Below are 18099 nucleotides of genomic sequence, written 5' to 3'. Positions count from 1 at the left end.
ATATTGTAATTAAAGTCTGTAACAAGAATGCTTACCCCAAGGGGGGTAAATTACAATTGCAAAGGCAACCTTAATTCTGACCTGTCCTAACTTCTGAGTGCAATGATGATGTTCTTGTAACACAGTTTGGGGGAAGTCATTTCCTGTTTCTTTTAAAAAGGAAACAGAAAAAGCAAATTCCATCATGTGGAATCATGCTGACTCCTCATATTGGTCATCACTAGTGCTGGAATCCTTAGATTCACAACACAGTCCTCTACCATGCAGATGGAATCTTCAGAGAATTTCTCTCTCAAATCTAACACATCTCTATTAAGCACATGCAAACTCAGATTTTTCACAGGCTTATAACTTGGACAACAGCAGGCACATGCTTGGAACCAGGATGACCTCCCTGACAAATTTCAAGTGCCTTCTCCAAAGCATGAAGATGCTAGAGCTTCTCAGTTGGAAGAATATTTTTAACATGGGCAAAACAACATCCTAACTAATTCTTGGAAATTACTGAAACTTTTTAGCAGAATTTTTTTTTAAAAAAAGTTTAGCCCCAGGCAAACACCCAGCATGGAAAATTGCAGTCCAAATAGCTAAAGTCTGGCAAAATTATAAGTAACTAAACACAGGGTAGGACAATGGAATATGTCAGGCAACCTTAACTATAGGAGTTCCTCACTTATAGTTTCTATAGAAATAATGCAGAATATCAGATTGAAAGTGTGTGAAGTGTAGGCAAATGTTGACTTTGCAGTGGTGACCACTTGTCCAATATTTGTCCTTCAGCTTTAATTTAAGTATTTATCTTCCTCTTTACTTAATTATTGTGATCTCTTAAACAGCCGATGATCTTTAAAACTGATGTTTATTTACAATGATTCTAATGTTAGGAAAAAATGTTTTCCTTTTTCTAGTAGTATTGTTGCTGATATAAAAGATGAAATCTGCAGATGAATTCAAAAGTGATATTGGGAAATTAATTATGACTCATAATAAAGTTGTCTTGTAATGTTTTAAATAGAGCACTCTTGTTGTTTTGTTCTCAATTTTGTTTCACATCTCGCAAACTTTTACAATCAGCCTAAGCATTTGTGGTTGATTTAATAAATTTTAGGATTGATGCTGGTGAGAAAAGTGTTTAAACTCACATTGTGTAAGCTATATTGTCCAGTGCAAATCACAAATGGAATTTGTGGTTAAAAGGACAGAAAAACTAAAAACAAGCTGCCACTTTCCCTTTTAGAGGTGGCAGCTCTGCAGTGGTGGATAAAATGAGTCAGCTAATATTACATATGCAAACTAAATATATACCAAATAGCACCCCTGGTTACCTGAGATACTCCCTGTATTCCCCTCTACTGAGCATACAAAATAGCTGTCCAAACAAATACAATATATAGCAAGCATTGACTTCTTAAGGGGAATTACTGTATAATTCATAAAGCTTGTTAGGATGCTGCAGAGTGAAAGGGGCTATAGAAATTTAATATATTGTTATGGTATAATGAAAAATAAACAAAAACTGAAGCTTTCGAAACAATGGCTATCCTAAACAAATGAGCCACTGATACACTCAGAGACCCTTCACCATAGCGGTCATGTAAGACATGCACAGAGTATTTGCACTGCAGTAATATTGGTATATTCATTCAAGAATTTCAGTCATGAAGGAATTCCTGTTTTGGTCACCTTGCATTTTTAAAACAACTTGGTTTTGGGTAATTTAAGGTTCTTTGTCTGATTTGGTTGCATGTACGTACACGCACCCCACCCCCTGCGCGCACAATTTTATGCACAATTTGAAAAACACATTCTTGGCACAGCTCATCAAAGATGCACTCCATTTTATCATAGCAGGGCATGTTCTAGCATAAATTAGGAGGGCTTGAGTTTAGGTGAGCTTTGATTTACATACAATTTGAATGGACAGAGTAAAAAGCATATACCTATTTTCTATATCTATGCATGTGTATATATGTTTTTGATTTAATTTGATGCTCAAAAAAAGTGGAAGCCTTCTGCCAGTCAGGGTGTATGCAGTCTGTATACAAACTCCTATGCATAGTTTTACCAATGTACCTCAGTTCTGATCTGCAAACCACTACTCCTGCTATTGCAGTCATGGGCTTGTCATGAACAGAAACTGCAAATCATGATGAACTATGTCAAATTGTATGGTGGCCTAAATACCTGTGAGGATATGGGCCCTAGTGCATTTGTCCCTATTTTATGTAATCATACAAAGTTTTTGCTGCTCTACCAGCCTTTTCAGCATGAGTAACGCAAGGCTTGCATTGAACTGGTATTTCCTGCTTTGATTAGAGCATGGGTGGATTGTGTTGCTCTTGCAGTTCTCAAGAATTAAGGAGGCCTTTAGTGAGTGCTTTAAGGAGGCCTTTACTGAGCCTCTTCCAGAAGGTATGTGCTTTCATTCTTAACAGCATCTGCCATGCAGGATCAGGTAACATGCAAAACATAGCAAGTGTGAATCAGCCATCTCATCCGGTTCTATTATCAGTGACCTTAAGGCCTTGCCTACATTAGAAAGGATAGGCTGGTATTGCTATACTGTCCAATTCCCCTAGCAGAGACACACTTTATACTGGCAAAAGTATTATTTTCACAATATAGCTTAAAGCAGTTCCCTGAACATAGTAAGCTATAGCTGCAAAAGGACTCTTTTGCGGGTACAGCTGCACATACACAACAGCATTTGCTGGCATAGCCTGTCAGTCAGGGGGAGGGAAAAATCACCCCCCTGGCTGACATAGCTACGCCAGCAAAACTCAAGCGTAGAGCAGGCCTAACTGAACCAAAGCTATGGGAATGAGTTTGGGAGGAAATCTACCTAATCATCTGTTCTTCACGCTGCAACAGCATGTTGGATATTATCTGAGATTTGCCACTACCTGCTTTGGAAAGTCACTACTAGTGACTGGATCCCTTTATTCTGCCCTGTCTTTATGTGATTATATTTAAATGCACTCTTTTGAGCCTCGCTCTCAGATCCGTGAAACACTCCAGCCAGCTTCTATGGGAGCGGTAGACATGTATGTGAGGGCTGAACGTGGACTACTGCCTTGAAGCTGCTTTTTTTTACAGTATTCAACAAAGGTATCAATGGCTGACCATGAGCTGTCAAAATCCAGCTATCACAATTATAATGCCTCAAGAACCCGTTGTTCATTTTGCCCCTGATTGTCTAGCTCAGAGTCATGTCTTTCACTTGGTGAAGGTGTTAAACTGACCTTGGCAGAGGGAAGATATAGAGAAAGAGAGTCACCTCCCTTTTATATAATCCCCCCTATATAGAATTTTTGGTTTCTTTGGTATTTATGACAGGTTTCAGAGTAGCAGCCGAGTTAGTCTGTATTCGCAAAAAGAAAAGGAGTACTTGTGGCACCTTAGAGACTAACACATTTATTTGAGCATAAGCTTTCGTGAGCTACAGCTCACTTCATCGGATGCATGCAGTGGAAAATACAGTGGGGAGATTTATATACACAGAGAACATGAAACAATGGGTGTTACCATACACACTGTAAGGAGAGTGATCACTTATGATGAGCTAATACCAGCAGAAGAGGGGGCGGGGGAAGAAAACCTTTTGTAGTGATAATCAAGGTGGGCCATTTCCAGCAGTTCGTATTAGCTCATCGTAAGTGATCACTCTCCTTACAGTGTTTCATGTTCTCTGTGTATATAAATCTCCCCACTGTATTTTCCACTGAATGCATCCGATGAAGTGAGCTGTAGCTCATGAAAGCTTATGCTCAAATAAATTTGTTAGTCTCTGAGGTGCCACAAGTACTCCTTTTCTTTTTGGTATTTATATGGCCCCCACTCCCACACCATATGAGCACCTCACAATGGTCCCTGTGTAGTATGGAAGTGCAGTTCTCCTCTTGAGGCTCTTGCCCAGGGTCACACAGAAAGTCTATAGCTGAGGATAGAACTGAGGCCTGGTCTCCTGAGACCCAGCCTAGCACCCTCAATAGTGACCAATCCTTCAGTTCTAATCTTTCTTTTTCATCTAACCAGCCATTTCCTCCCTCTCTTCTGCTACTACAGACTAAGGCCTGGTCTACACTTGGGCTGGGGGGAGGGAAATCGATCTAAGTTACACAACTTCAGCTACATGAGGTAAGTTGACGGCTGATGCTCCCCCGTGTGACTCCGCCTACGCCTCTCGCTCTGGTGGAGTACCAGAGTCAACGGGAGAGCGCTCAGCAGTTGATTTATCAAGTCTAGACTAGATGCGATAAACCGACCCCCACTGGATCAATCACTGCCCCTCGATCCAGCAGATAATGTAGACAAGCCCTAAGCTATAGTGCATTGATGCGGGGAGAGAGTCACAACAGTAACTATATTTCACAACTTCTGTGGCATGGCATATCACATGCACATTTTCACTAATTTGCCATGCACTATTATGTTCCCTCACCCATTATATTGGTAATTTAAAAAATTGAAAATATGAATTTTTGCATGGTTTCCGTGCAAAAGCCATCTTTGCTTAAAACAAGGGTAAAGGGTACTGCTTGCAGTTAATTTTGTTCAGGGACAACCCTGGTTTTGCTCAAAAACTTGCCCATTCTCATTGGAAAATGCGTCCCTTTCTTTGAAAAATGTGTGGGACTAATGAACTCATTTTTGAGCCTAATTAACTGTGAAAAACCTTGAATTTTAAGTAGTTTGCTTTTTCATCATATATATTTTTCATTCAGACACAGGTCCCAGACATTCATGGACCACAGATTCATTACAAGTAGTTTTGACCAGACCTTTTATGTTATGGTGAAAAATGTTCTACACATCAGATCTTTTAGATTTAGATTTTAGAGGACTTTTATTTACCACTAGGAGGTGCAGATGGTCTTTCCACCAGCCTGACAGCACCACTACTCTGCCTTAATTCTCCCATTCTCTTCCCCACAGCCACTTTGCTCTTAGGTGGGAATGTTTTTCTTTTTCATTCACTGGCATTTATCTACTTATTTCCTTATTTCCACCCCCAAATCCCCCTTTGAATTTTATTTGTTTCAAAGCCATTTCCCAGCATACTCCTACCCCAACATGTGTTCCAGCTTCTAATCCTTGGATTTAGGTTTCTTAGAATCAGTGGTTGTGATATTTGCTGGGAGCTGACTCTGACCTGTTTCTTGCCTTTCTGCTGATGTCAGAGACAGATGGTATTACTTATAGATCTGAAAACTGCGTGCATAATGCTATGCAAGTTGTGCTCTGAAACAGACTCACCCTCCATTGTATTTTTCTGGCAACGTTATCTTGCGGTCGGAGTTCTTCACTATCTCTTTTTGTACAGCTTGACCAAACCATAGCATCACTGTTGATGAGAGATGTGGCCAAGGCACAAAGATCAGATCTAAACGTCCCTGGAATGCCTGGAACCTGTTTCTTAAAGGCATGAGCAACATTAAGGGTGTTCAGATCCAGAGTTTTGGGTCACATCCATCTCTGTTAGCAACAGAGTTCTGTTTTCTCCCTGTGTTGTACAGATACTGTTATGTTTCTTCTTTGGCTCTGGTAGCTCCATCTTTTGGTTTAAAACTTCACACTTTTTCCTACCGTAAAAGACTGATGGGCAGGTAAGAAGAAACTTGTTTGGCACAAAGAAGCATCCTCCTCCTCACTCAACCCCCTACTTGTTCACTCAGATCCAGGACTAAACCTTTTGGAAGGTTCTGAACTTTTTTTTTTTTTTTTTAATGTTGTGCGGTGTGTCAGGATGACAGGTTGTAAGAGATGCAAAGTTATTCTGCCTGCCTGTGCTACCCACCACACAGAGTGGGACTTATTAGCTCCACCTCAGGGGAATAAAACACTGCAGCAAAACACTACAACTGCTGTGGGCGATGCTGAGCTATAGGTGGCTACATGTCCACTTAGGCAACGAAGTCAGTTGGCCCCGGTTCCTCAACAGTGGACTGCCACAAGGCTCAGTGCTGACGCTTTTCAATGTTTACACGAGCAACATGCCTCCAACGAAATTGTGAAAACTTGCATATGCAGATGACCTTGCCCTGGCAACGCAAGCAGCCACCTTCAGCAACATCAAATCTACCTGGGAGGAATATTTTCAGAAATGGAGGCTGAAGCCAAATTCTCACAACAACAGTGACTGCCTTCCATCTTGATAACAGGAACTCTAAGCGCACCCTGAAAGTGACCAACACTGCGACATGACCCCACTCCCATCTATCTCGGAGGGAAGCTGGATCCCACGCTAACCATCCACGACCATCTGAAGAAGGTAGCTGCTGAGATGAAGACAACAGTCAACCTAGTCCAGAAACTGGCAAGCACAAGCTGGGGAGCATCAACATCAGTGTTACGGACATCAGAGATGGCCCTTGTGTACTCCGTAGCTAAGTACTGTAAACCCGTAAGGACCAGAAGTAGCCATACTTGACTTGTTGCTGTCCAACTAAACACAGCAATGCACTGGATCACTGGAACTCTCAAGTTGACCCCCAACAACTTGCCTCCCCCATCCATTCGCTTTCAGGAACTCCAGAGAATCATGGAAAATGAACATCTTTCCATGTACCAGGACCTTAACAATGTCCTTCACCACCGCTTGAAGTCACGTGAGCCCTATTGGACCCTGATGAAGTTCATCAACCCTGATGAAGTTTGGAAAGCCTAATGGAGTTCACAAGAAATCACAAAAAAACACCTTGTGAAAGACCCAGTGCTTCGGTTGATCCCTGGCTTCGGTCTCCCATGAAGCTCATGGGCAACCCTAAACCGTATCAGTGCAAACCATGGTAGATGTGGCTACTTGCTGCACAATTAAAATTAAAGACTCTCCTTTGTATGACTGTGGTAATCCAGAACAGATCATGGAACACATAACTATTCAGTGCCCAATTCACAAATACGAAGGAGTCATCACAGCAATACACTCTGCTACTCCAGGCAATTATCTGCCTTAACCATCTAAATGTAAAATTAGAGTTATAGCTCTATATTTACATCAGCCATACAAAAAAGAAGAATGTGAATAAAAGATGGACAATCTCAAAACAGCAATAAAAACTGAGAAGGGAGATCTTGCTCAAAACCTTAATAAGCATCAGCTCAGGGGTACGTTGAGGCAAAAGGTCAGTGTGTTGGAATAATAATCTCTGCATACTAACACTGTGTGTGTTCACAGAGGAATGGGGATTCAAACCATTTATATGCTGTATCTACACTTCTGGGGTTTAACTAGCAATGAAACTGGCCGTGCTGAGACTCCACAGGAAAGTGAAGTGAGCTGTAGCTCACGAAAGCTTATGCTAAGGTGCCACAAGTACTCCTTTTCTTTTTACAAAAACAGGTGATCTCACGTGACTGCCACCCAAGATGGCAGAATTCTGAGTTGATCAAGCAAGCTGTTCACCAGAGCAGCTCACAAGGTCTCAGTGCTGTCAAATTTAAATTTGAACCACCTCCTAGTCTTAATCTGGATCCAAACATGGCCTCTACCTTTTTCTACCCATCTCACTCACACACACACACACACACACACACACAGTTGTGCTTTTAACATATAAATACAAACACAGAGAGAGCTTTTACTGATTATGTTGGAACAACTTTAAACATTTGTTTTAGGCTTGATCTACATCTGAGCCTAAGTGCATTCTGGCTTGCAATGCAGCTACTGTGTTGATTTCATAAGTTTTAATTGTGCTTAGTTATATGCCAATATGTGGGTGTGTGATGGAAAAGGAAGATTAGGGAGGTGAAATATTGCTTCAGTTCTGTATTTTCCTAGACTAGCACAAGGTTAGTCTGCCCCAAAAGAACTGTAGTCCTTTCCCCCCCTCACCCCGCTATTGTGAAACTTAGACATACATTTTCTTTAATGTATATTAATTGGCTGAGCAAAATAAGGTCTAACACTCAACTCAATGGCATTTCTCTGTTTTGTCAGTCTGTCATGCATCCAATCAATTGCAACATTTCTAGGAACATTCTAGGCATCAGTGGGCAAGAACCTGATAGATTTTGGTGCCAGCTGGAAAACCAGAACACTGAAAAACACTTATTTCCACACAGTGCCCATTTGGTGCTGCAGACAACATTGGGACATCAGAAGTAAATCAGCCAGTCATCACTCACTCACTCCAGGTCATTTGCATACTTCAATCCCATTGGTTAAAATGAATCAGCAAATGAAACTATGAGTCAGGGCTGAGGTGATTTGACAGAGTTCGGAGGATATGGGGGTTCAATACTGGAATAGCAGAGGCTGCTTCAGATCAAGAGCTGCTTCAGATCAAGGCTAAGCAGGGGTGAGGTTACAGATTTTCACTGTGGCTCCCTCCACATTATGCCTGGCTCAGGCAAGATCATTTACCTTTGCCCAGTCAAAACTATTTTAGTTAATCTAAACAGTGCCCACTTGGTACTTCAGGCAGAGAGAGTGAAGAGGAGAGACAGCCAAAGTAGACATCGGGTTAGGGTGAGAGTTGCTGGAGGGACGTAGTGATGATGACTGATTTACCTGTGATGTCACTGTGCTTCTGTTTATCTCACAGACAGAAAGAAAAGAAATAAGAATGGGGGAGGGTCAGGGGAATAGGGGTGCACAAAGGAGCATGGGGGAGCAGATGGGGACCATAAAGAGCTCTTGGCATGGGGGTGAGAAGGGGTACACAAAGAGATCTTGGTATGGGGTGGGAGGGGTGCACACAAAGTTCTTAGCATGGGGGACGGTGAATGGGGGAGACAGAGCCTCTGGTTCGATGGAGGGAGTGTGCAATTGCAGAGAGTCCCCAAAATAGAGGGCAATGGGAGGGTTGCACACAGGGAGCTTGTGGAGAAGAATGGAGGAATGCTTGTGTAAATGGAGTAACACTGTTGTAAAGCCAAGCCTGCTGTTACTACCACAGTTATTTTTAATAGTGAACTTGAATTACCAAAAGAACAACAGTTAAGCAGCTACATGTTAAATGCAATCGTTCACACCACGGAGTGATTGGAAACACAATGTTAGAGAATTTGTTTTTAAATGTGTCCCTTTAAGTCAAAAAACCAAGAACAATTACTTTATGGTGTTCCACTTGGAGGGAGCAAGGAAGGATCTGGAAAGCTGCTAGACTAGCAGGTTAACAAATGTCCTGGTGCCTTGTAACCTGGTTATACAGCATCATTATTAGTCAGGAGCTAGTAGAATTGCTAAGGATTTAAATCTGGAGCATCTTTTGTTATATCCCACCAATAGACTATGGGCAAGTCCTGGTGCCATTGAAGTCAAGGGGAGTTTTGCCATTCACTCCAATGAAGAAACCACACAGAAAGTTGGATGCCAAACAACCATGTTTACTAAATATATGCAAACACGCCAGGGCAAGGTACATACATACTGTTTCTCTGACAGAGTTCTGGCAGCTACTGCATAGAACCACTATACCGCCCCTGCAGTGGGGGACTTCTTGAGTGGAGCAGACCTGGTTCTATTAGCCCTAAGCCACATACTCCCTCCTTTCATCTAGGGGTACATCAGTGGGAGGAAGGAACAAATGAGATGTGAGGGGGGGCATGGTTAGAACACATGGCTTTCCAGCCCATCCTCATTCAACGCTGCAGTCCCAATGAACCTGCTGCAGCTGGTGTAACTGATTCTTAGGCTTTGTCCAAGCTGGAAATCCTTCTGTCGTCGTTCAGGGGTGTTAAAAAAAACACACACACACACACACACACACACACACTCCCCGAATGACAAAAGTTTTACCAACGAAAAACACCGTTGTGAGCAGCGCTTTGTCAGCAGGAGCACTCTCCTGCCAGCAAAGCTGCTGCCACTCGTGAGGGGAGGGAGGGAGTTTTTTGTCGGCAGGAAAGCTTTCTCCTGCCAACAGACAGCAGCTACACTGCAGGCCTTTTAGCAGCACAGCTGTGGCGGCACAGCCGTGTTGCTAAAAGTGAGGTAGTGTAGACAAAGCCTAAGTTACTCTAGAGGCCAATTTGGTTCCCCACTATCCGGACAGATAGGGAATGCTTGGCACAGCTCAGGATTCACTCCTCTCTGTTAGTGTAACAATGTCTCAATGACAAAGTCAAAATGCTTTTAGCTAAAGAGTTTCCAGATCTGTGTTTAGGTTACAAATATGGAATTCCTAACTAAGTATGCATGTGTATACTTAACCAACACATCTGAGTGTGAGTGTATGTAACGGGGACCAGGGTGAGTAGAACAGAATGGATGCTTTTTAGCCAGAGCCACTTTGTTAAATGGAGCCAATTAGGAGAAACCCAGCACAAATCCCCATTTCGTCTCATAAAGTGGAAACAGTGTTGACATTTATCCTCCTTATCATGGTATAGTGATGTGCTCAGTTATCTGATTACATTGTCTTTACTTTGGGGGGAAAGAGGAGGAGTTAAAGATTGGTTGGAAAAATCTATTTGTTCTAGTGGTCTACCTGCTACGGGTGCTCCATTCCAAACCAGAAACCACATAAAGTCTTGGGAGCAACGCACGCATGTTCTCTGGAAGAAGACTGCAACAGCCAGAAAGAAGGGGGGTGATGCATAACCTGAAACAGACCTAGTTTTACAGAGAAATTCCAAGTTAGAAAGTTAATCCTTAGAAAAATATTGTACTAAATCCAAATATTAAAAGTGCTCAGAGACCACAAGGAAGGGTGCAGTTTAAGAACCTGAATAGAATACAGTAGAATGTATTTGGTTCTTTTCATAACAAACAACATGTCTTTAATCACCAGCAGCTGATCAGTCAGTCTAAATAATTTAAACCACAAGACCAAAGATGATAAAACAGCACATTCTGCTGAATCTTACATAGCAGAAAATGGCAATGGCTTTATGCCCTGATTAGACTCTGGGGCTCAGAGTCTCACTCGTGATCAGGCTCATTTGCTCCTTCACGCTATTGGGTTCCATAGGCCAGATTTTCAAAACAGCTCAGCACCCAATCACTCCCATCTCGGCCCCTCAATGAAGGGATCAGATACTAGAAGTGCTCAGCACCTAGCAGCTCCCATTGAGTTAGTCAGCAGTTCTGAATAGTGGGTGCTGATCTCTTTTGAACAATCCGGCCCTAAGAGTGTATTTCCTATACAGGGATAATTTGGCCTCTTGGTTTTATTCTCATGATTTCTTTTCTTTTGGTAAATTTTGATGGAAATGAGCATGCTGTAATATCGGTAACTGACTGCCATGCATGTTTAGGGGAATAAATACAGTTAAATGGTTACTAATCACAACACAGAACAAAATACAGGGCCTTCTTGTAGGCTGGCAGCCTGTCTGAATTAACGCAGAATTAACATGTTACAATGTTAACAATTTTGTAAACAATGTCATACATGGAATTAAAGTACAGTAATTCAGGTGGCTGGCTGAGGAAGACTCATCCTATTCAGTCATGTTAATGAGGGCTTTTAAGAAAAAGAAGCAGAGAGCAACACAAGTGAAACTAACACTCCCATACACACACTTATTTTGCAATAAATTGGTAGTTAAGAGAGGAGGGATAGCCCTGTGGTTAAGGCACAGGACTGAGGCTCAGGAAAGTGAGGATCATGGCCTGGGCTTTCTTTCTATGTGATCTTGTGAAAGCTATTTCATCTCTCTGTGCCTCATTTCTCTATCTATGGGACAGTAATACTTCGGCCTTCTATCTGTCCTGACTATTTAGGTGGTAAGCTCTTTATGGCAGAGCCTGTCTCATACCACATGATTGTACAGCACCTTGCACAATGAAGCTGTGACTTTGTTGGGGGCTCCAGGAGCTACTGTAATACAAGTCATAATAATTATAACTGGTTTGTTAGTGTCATTAAATTTCAAATCATACATTTTTACCTAATTTCTATATTACGCAAAGACATAATTTTACTTTCAAAACAGGCACAGTAGGAGATTTGCTTATTGAATTTGACAAAGGCTAAAGGCACTCTCTTTTATCTTTTACGCCACACTTATAAAATCAACACACACTCCCTTAGTTGATGTTGGGGGAGGAAAGTTCATAGCTAATTTGGGGATAAAATATTTTTCCTCCTAAAATGAATAGATGTAATGAAGCCTGGGAAAAAGGCAGCTCCATCCAGAACCCCTAAAAATATCTGGCCTACTTTTTAAATAAAACATATATTTGCAAGATTTATAACTCAATAGTTGGTGGTGTTCTTGTTTTGCCTCAGGTTGAATAAACTGCAGGATCTATTTCTGGATTAATACTGAAGAGAATGCAACTGTTTTGTTATCTGAAAGCGACAATAAAAAAAAGAAATAGAAAATCAGTTCATTCCCATATATATCAAACCACGGCCTCTAGCCTTATCTTGTGTATACAAGTGATGTCATCATCAAAACTGGTCACAGGACAAGCCTCTGCCAAACATCACATTCTTTGTTCAGAGCTACACAGTGTCTAGTCTCTTGACAGCCTCACTTAGGCAACATGTACAGACAAGGTCCATGATTGGAGCACAAATGGTTCAACGGGAGTCAAGACTAAGGTAGCTGTTAAAAGGAGACTCATTCCTTTGGGTGTGCCATTTTCTCCACACAGACGTTATTTTCCCTGTAGATCTTTGTTTACCTAGAGACCAAATCACTTCAGGCTGATCAAAAAAAATGTGGCTGATTTTCAAATGATGGTAACCTGAGAAAGATCTTCAAAAATCTCTTAGTTAAAAAAAATCATCTGTTCTGTTGCTGAGAATTAGAAATCAAAAGAAATAAAACTAAATGAATAGTCACCTGTTAATAGCCAGCAGGGGCAAAACATGTCACACCTGAGCAGGGCAGCCTGTCGCTCCTCGCACCAGGTGTGTGTGTGTGGGGGGGTGCCATTTCCAGTGTGCACAGGGCCCCAGAACTCTTTAATCCAGCACTGCAGCCTCTGGGCACCCACTGAAGTCCACAGGATCACAAACTGCTTTGGTCAACTTCCATTTAAAACTGGTGTGAGTGAGAGCAGAATCAGATCCATAAGATTTCAAGGTAGACCTGCCATACACACAATGTCACCGCTTGACTAACTGGTGCATTTATATACAGAGTTCTAAGCAGTGTGTTTAAAGGAGGCCTGATGAAAAGCAATAAGCAAACACTTTTCTGGTTATACTAGAAATGTTGTCCTACCAAAACCAGCATATACGTGGTGTACATAGTGTTGCTAACCCTCTCCATTTTATTGAGAGTCTTGAGGTGCCTTTTTTAAAGCCCCAGCTACTGGATTCATGAGATAGCAGCTTTCATTTTTTTAAAAAGTAAGTTTCTAGTCCTCATGGTTGCAGAGAAAAGTTTGAAAACTGGACCAAAAGTAAGTAAAACTGGACCAAAGTAACAAAGGTTCAAACACCAGAAGGTAAAGAAAAACCATTTTAAAATTTTCATTTAGGATTTTTGAATGCTTAGGCTTAGCAATAGTATGTATGGCTGGCTACTGCACCATGGATGTACAAACAAGGACGTGAACAAAACAGAGTTATGTTAGTTTCTGCTCCATAAGAAGCATAGAGAAAGGGGGAGATCAAACCTTAGCAAAAGGAAAGGATACAATTGGTAAGGAAAAACACAAAGCCAGCTCTGTAGCTGGTGCAATTCACAGGAGCTATGCGAGTTCAGGGGTGCTGGAACAATTTTTATAGTGGGGGTGCTGATATACAGGGTTTAAAATCTGGTTCAATGGCTATGATGGAAATCACTTGAAGCGGGGGATGTGGCAGCATCCTCAGCACCTCTAGTTCCAGCACCTATGTACCAGTTTACACCAGCTGACAATATGGCTCTGTTTTCAACTTTCTAAGGAAATAGGAAAGAATAGTGAGTAAAATTTACCCAACATTAAGCAATGTCAAATGGACTTGATAGTGTCCAGTTGAATTGACAGATGCAACAAGTAACAGCATTGGAAAATACCACAAGAATTCAGCTGAAGATAGGGGCTGATGGGCTGTTTAGATCCTGAGCTTTTTTAGCACAACTTTTACTTCCCTCTATTAGTTAAATGCTCACAAGCAAAGAATGTTGAACACAAGAGCGGAGTCCTTAATTCATTCTCAGGTTAGCAGAAGGTCAGCTTCAGCAATTCACTTCAAATCTTGACTAGTGAAAAGCTAGTCTTGAAATCTGGTGGGTGGGGACATCAGGGCAGAGGGTTGGTGTATAGTCAGAGAAATTACATTTTATGGCCTTGTGGAGTAAGATTTATTATTTGCTCTTTCAAAGATGTGTTCTTGTCAGTGTCTTTTCATGCTGCTGGTTTGGAACATGACCAATATAAATAACACGGGGCCAAATATAGGTCAAGGAGAAGTCATTGTTATACAAACATGTATTGCACTTTTTAGGGTGGTGGGATCACTAAAAGGCTCCTTCCTCACCCACCATTTCAGGCAGAGTACTTTCATTCTAATAGCCTTAGTTTCCCCCTAGGTCCTTATGACACTCTATTACCACAGTATCTGAATGCCTCACAAATCTGCAGTGTATTTATCTACGCAAGCCCCATGTACTTAGGTAGGGAAGCACTATTATCTCTTTTTACAGACAAGGAACTAAGACACAGAAAGACTAAGTGACTTGGCCAAGGTCACAGAGGAAGCCTGTGGCAGTAAAAAGAATTGAACCAAGGCCTTCCAAGTGCCAAATTCATATCCTAACCACCAATCAGCTTCTTTTGAGAGCCTCCAGCCATGGGGCCATCCTTGGGCCATACAGCCTCTTTATGGCTGACTGCCAGCTAGGGTGGCCACTCCTTGGGACACAGGAAAGACACTAAGAATGCTCAGTACCTCCCTGACATCATCCCCAGCAGCCAGATTATCAACTATGCAGGTGGGCTATGCACAGTCTCAGGCTCTGGCCCTGGAAAGGTGCAGGATTTGGATAGTCTCATGCTGCTTATGCAACCACCTCTTGGAGCAGCGGCATGGAAAACTTCTCTCCTTCCAGATATGACCTGTCAATCAAGGCTACAGCACTAGACACTGTGGAGAATATCATGGCTGGAATTGGGCCCTATGTCTATTATTGCAGCACTACATACAGCAAGAGCAATAATCACTCACGCTTTCAGGTAGCTGGTCTGAAAGAAAGGCAGAGGGGGACAGCAAGCCTGAGGACAATAAGACAAACAGCCTGGAGAGCAAGAAACAACAAGGGAAGAATGGCAGCAAGGTAACAAAAAGAAGGGCTCTCTGCTAAAAAGGTAAATGGTAAGATAATCACATGTGTTTTCACTAAAGCTGCTAATTCACTCTTCACGTCTCCCATTCAAGTCATCAATCACAACATAACCTAAATAAAGCTCAGAGCACAGCTGCCTGCATGCCACTGTAAATGAACCTTCTGCCAATGGAACACTGCCCCGGCAAGCTGGCGTCACAGGAGGAAAAAACGTTGGCTGTCAAAATAAATTTTAATCAGGTACCACAAACCCTTTAAAAAAAAAAAAGTATATGCTACTAAGTTTTAACTCACTCATTGCTAGTTAGCTGAGCTCAGTGTTTTTCTTTACTTAAAAGCACCAGAACAGGTACTAGTCTGAGCTAGATGGAGCTCTAGTGCTCTGCATAATTTGGTCAGAAATCTCATGAGAAGTCCAGCATTTCTTTAAGGGCCATGTAGGGAGAATAGTTTCTTTCTAGGTATGGCAGTACTCATGCAGGAAAACCAACAGAGGATGAGGAAAAATGTTATATGACTTTTCTATCAAACCTCAGAATAGGGTCAGCTCAGGTCTCCAAACCATTCTGCCCACACCTTAGGATGATTTTTACAGATCTAATGCAAGATCTTCTTAATACCACAGTTAAGAGGCTACATAGCCTGGTGGGCTAAGCACAGGACTGGGAGCCAGGATGTTCTGATTTGTGACCCTAACTCTGCCACTGACTTGTTCTGTAACCTCAGGCAAGTTGCTTAACCTGCATCATAGAGCTAAAATTCTGACTTGGATTTTCCTTACAAACAAAAGAATAAGACTTCCCTTTACATATATACATGGGCTATCAGGCCCTTGGTGCATAGGAACAATTCTCTCACTTACTCCCTCCCCAGAACTGATGGGGCATGGATTGGTTGGGATATAGTCAGAGTGTTGCCTCCAACTCAATAAGCAAGCATAGAGGGGAACAGTAATTAGCTGCTGACATAGGCAAACAGTAAACTACCCTCACAGGAAGAACCAGGGGAGGGATAGTGACACAGAGGTGTGTGTAAAAACAGCGAGGAGTCCTTGTGGCACCTTAGAGACTAACACATTTATTTGGGCATAAGCTTTCGTGGGCTAAAACCCACTTCATCAGATGCATGGAGTGGAAAATACAGTAGAGAGATATAAATACTCAGCATATGAAAAGATGGGAGTTGCCTTACCAAGTTGGGGTTAGTGCTAATGAGCCAATTCAATTAAGGTGGAAGTGGGCTATTTTCAACAGTTGATAAGAAGGGAGGAAAAATTACTTTTGTAGTGCTAATGAGTTCAATGTAATCTAGGTGGCCCATTTCAAACAGTTGACAAGAAGGTGTGAGTAAGAGCAGGGGGAAAAGTTAGTTATTGTAGTGACCCTTCCACTCCCAGTCTTTATTCAGGCCTAATTTGATGGTGTCCAGTTTGCAAATTAATTCCAGTTCTGCAGTTTCTCATTGGAATCTGTTTTTGAAAGTCTTTTGTTGATGAATGTCCACTTTTAAGTCTGTTTTTGAGTGTACAGGGAGATAGAAGTGCTCTCCTACTACTTTTTGAATGTTATAATTCTTGATATCAGATTTGTGTCCATTTATTCTTTTGCGTAGAGACTGTCTGGTTTGGCCAATGTACATGGCAGAGGGGCATTGCTGGCACATGATGGTATATATCACATTGGTAGATGTGCAGGTGAATGAGCCCCTGATGGTGTAGCTGATGTGGTTAGGTCTTATGATGGTGTCCCTTGACTAGATATGCAGACAGAGCTGGCACTGGAGTTTGTTGCAGGGTTTGGTTCCTGGGTTACTGTTCTTGTTAACTTCTTGTCAAACTGTTTGAAATGAGCCACCAAGATTACATTGAACTCATTAGCACTACAAAAGTGATTTTTCCTCCCTTCTTGTCAACTGTTGAGAATAGCCCACTTCCACCTTAATTGAATTGGCTCGTTAGGACTGACCCCCCCACTTGGTAAGGCAACTCCCATCTTTTCATATAAGCTGTGTATTTATACCTCCCTACTCTATGTTCCACTCCATGCATCTGATGAAGCTTATGTTAGTCTCTAAGGCGCCACAAGGACTCCTCACTGTTTTTGCTGATACAGATTAACACGGCTACCACTCTGAGAGGGGTGTGTGTGATTCACAATGACTCCCAGCATCACCCCTCGGGTGCTACAGTTTAGTTACCAGCCCTTGCACAATTTAGCTCTCAGGTGTCAGACAGACATCTACCATTTAGGCAACTAGCCAGAGAATTTTATCTTGTTGTTAACTAAAAATATAAAGTGCTCTGTTAGGACAAGGAAATTGTTTAAAGTAATTCAGTGACCACATATTTCTGGTGGGGGAGCCTGAATTCTGTATCTTATTACCGTGTTTTGATTGCTGTCTGTAATGTATTTCAGAAATACGAAAAAATGTGATTCTTTTTAAAAATCAGCTGGTAAACAAAAGAACTGTTACTGTCAACATACTGCTTAGAGAGAGAGATCCTGGAACAGAAAAGAAGTAACCAGCATATAAGTTGGTTCCGACACTAAATAGGAGTGTGGAGGCCAACTAGTCAAACAGTACCATGGGTGAAATTTAGCATTAGTATAAGTAGTGTGATTCCTCCAAAGTTAATGGAGAGTTGCATTCACTTTACAACCAGGGCTAAAGCTGACTTGCTACCGTGCTTTTTCTTTTTCCTAGAATGCCGTGGAATGTGTATTAAAATAGCCAAATGCAGAAGCTATGCTTATGTTTATAGCCATATTGCAAATTATGGAAATTCCTCATTTCTGCCCCCAAAATTCCTATTTGGAAGTCAGAATGAGTTCTAGGTACATGAGGAATACAGACTTTAGAATTATGCACACATTTTCTGCCCAAATTGAGTTACCATAGTTTTGCCCAGTAAGAAGCGCTAAC

This window comes from Chelonia mydas, chromosome 6 (genome assembly GCF_015237465.2).
Source record: "Chelonia mydas isolate rCheMyd1 chromosome 6, rCheMyd1.pri.v2, whole genome shotgun sequence".
Taxonomy (NCBI): domain Eukaryota; kingdom Metazoa; phylum Chordata; order Testudines; family Cheloniidae; genus Chelonia; species Chelonia mydas.
This window is presented reverse-complemented; position numbering follows the sequence as displayed.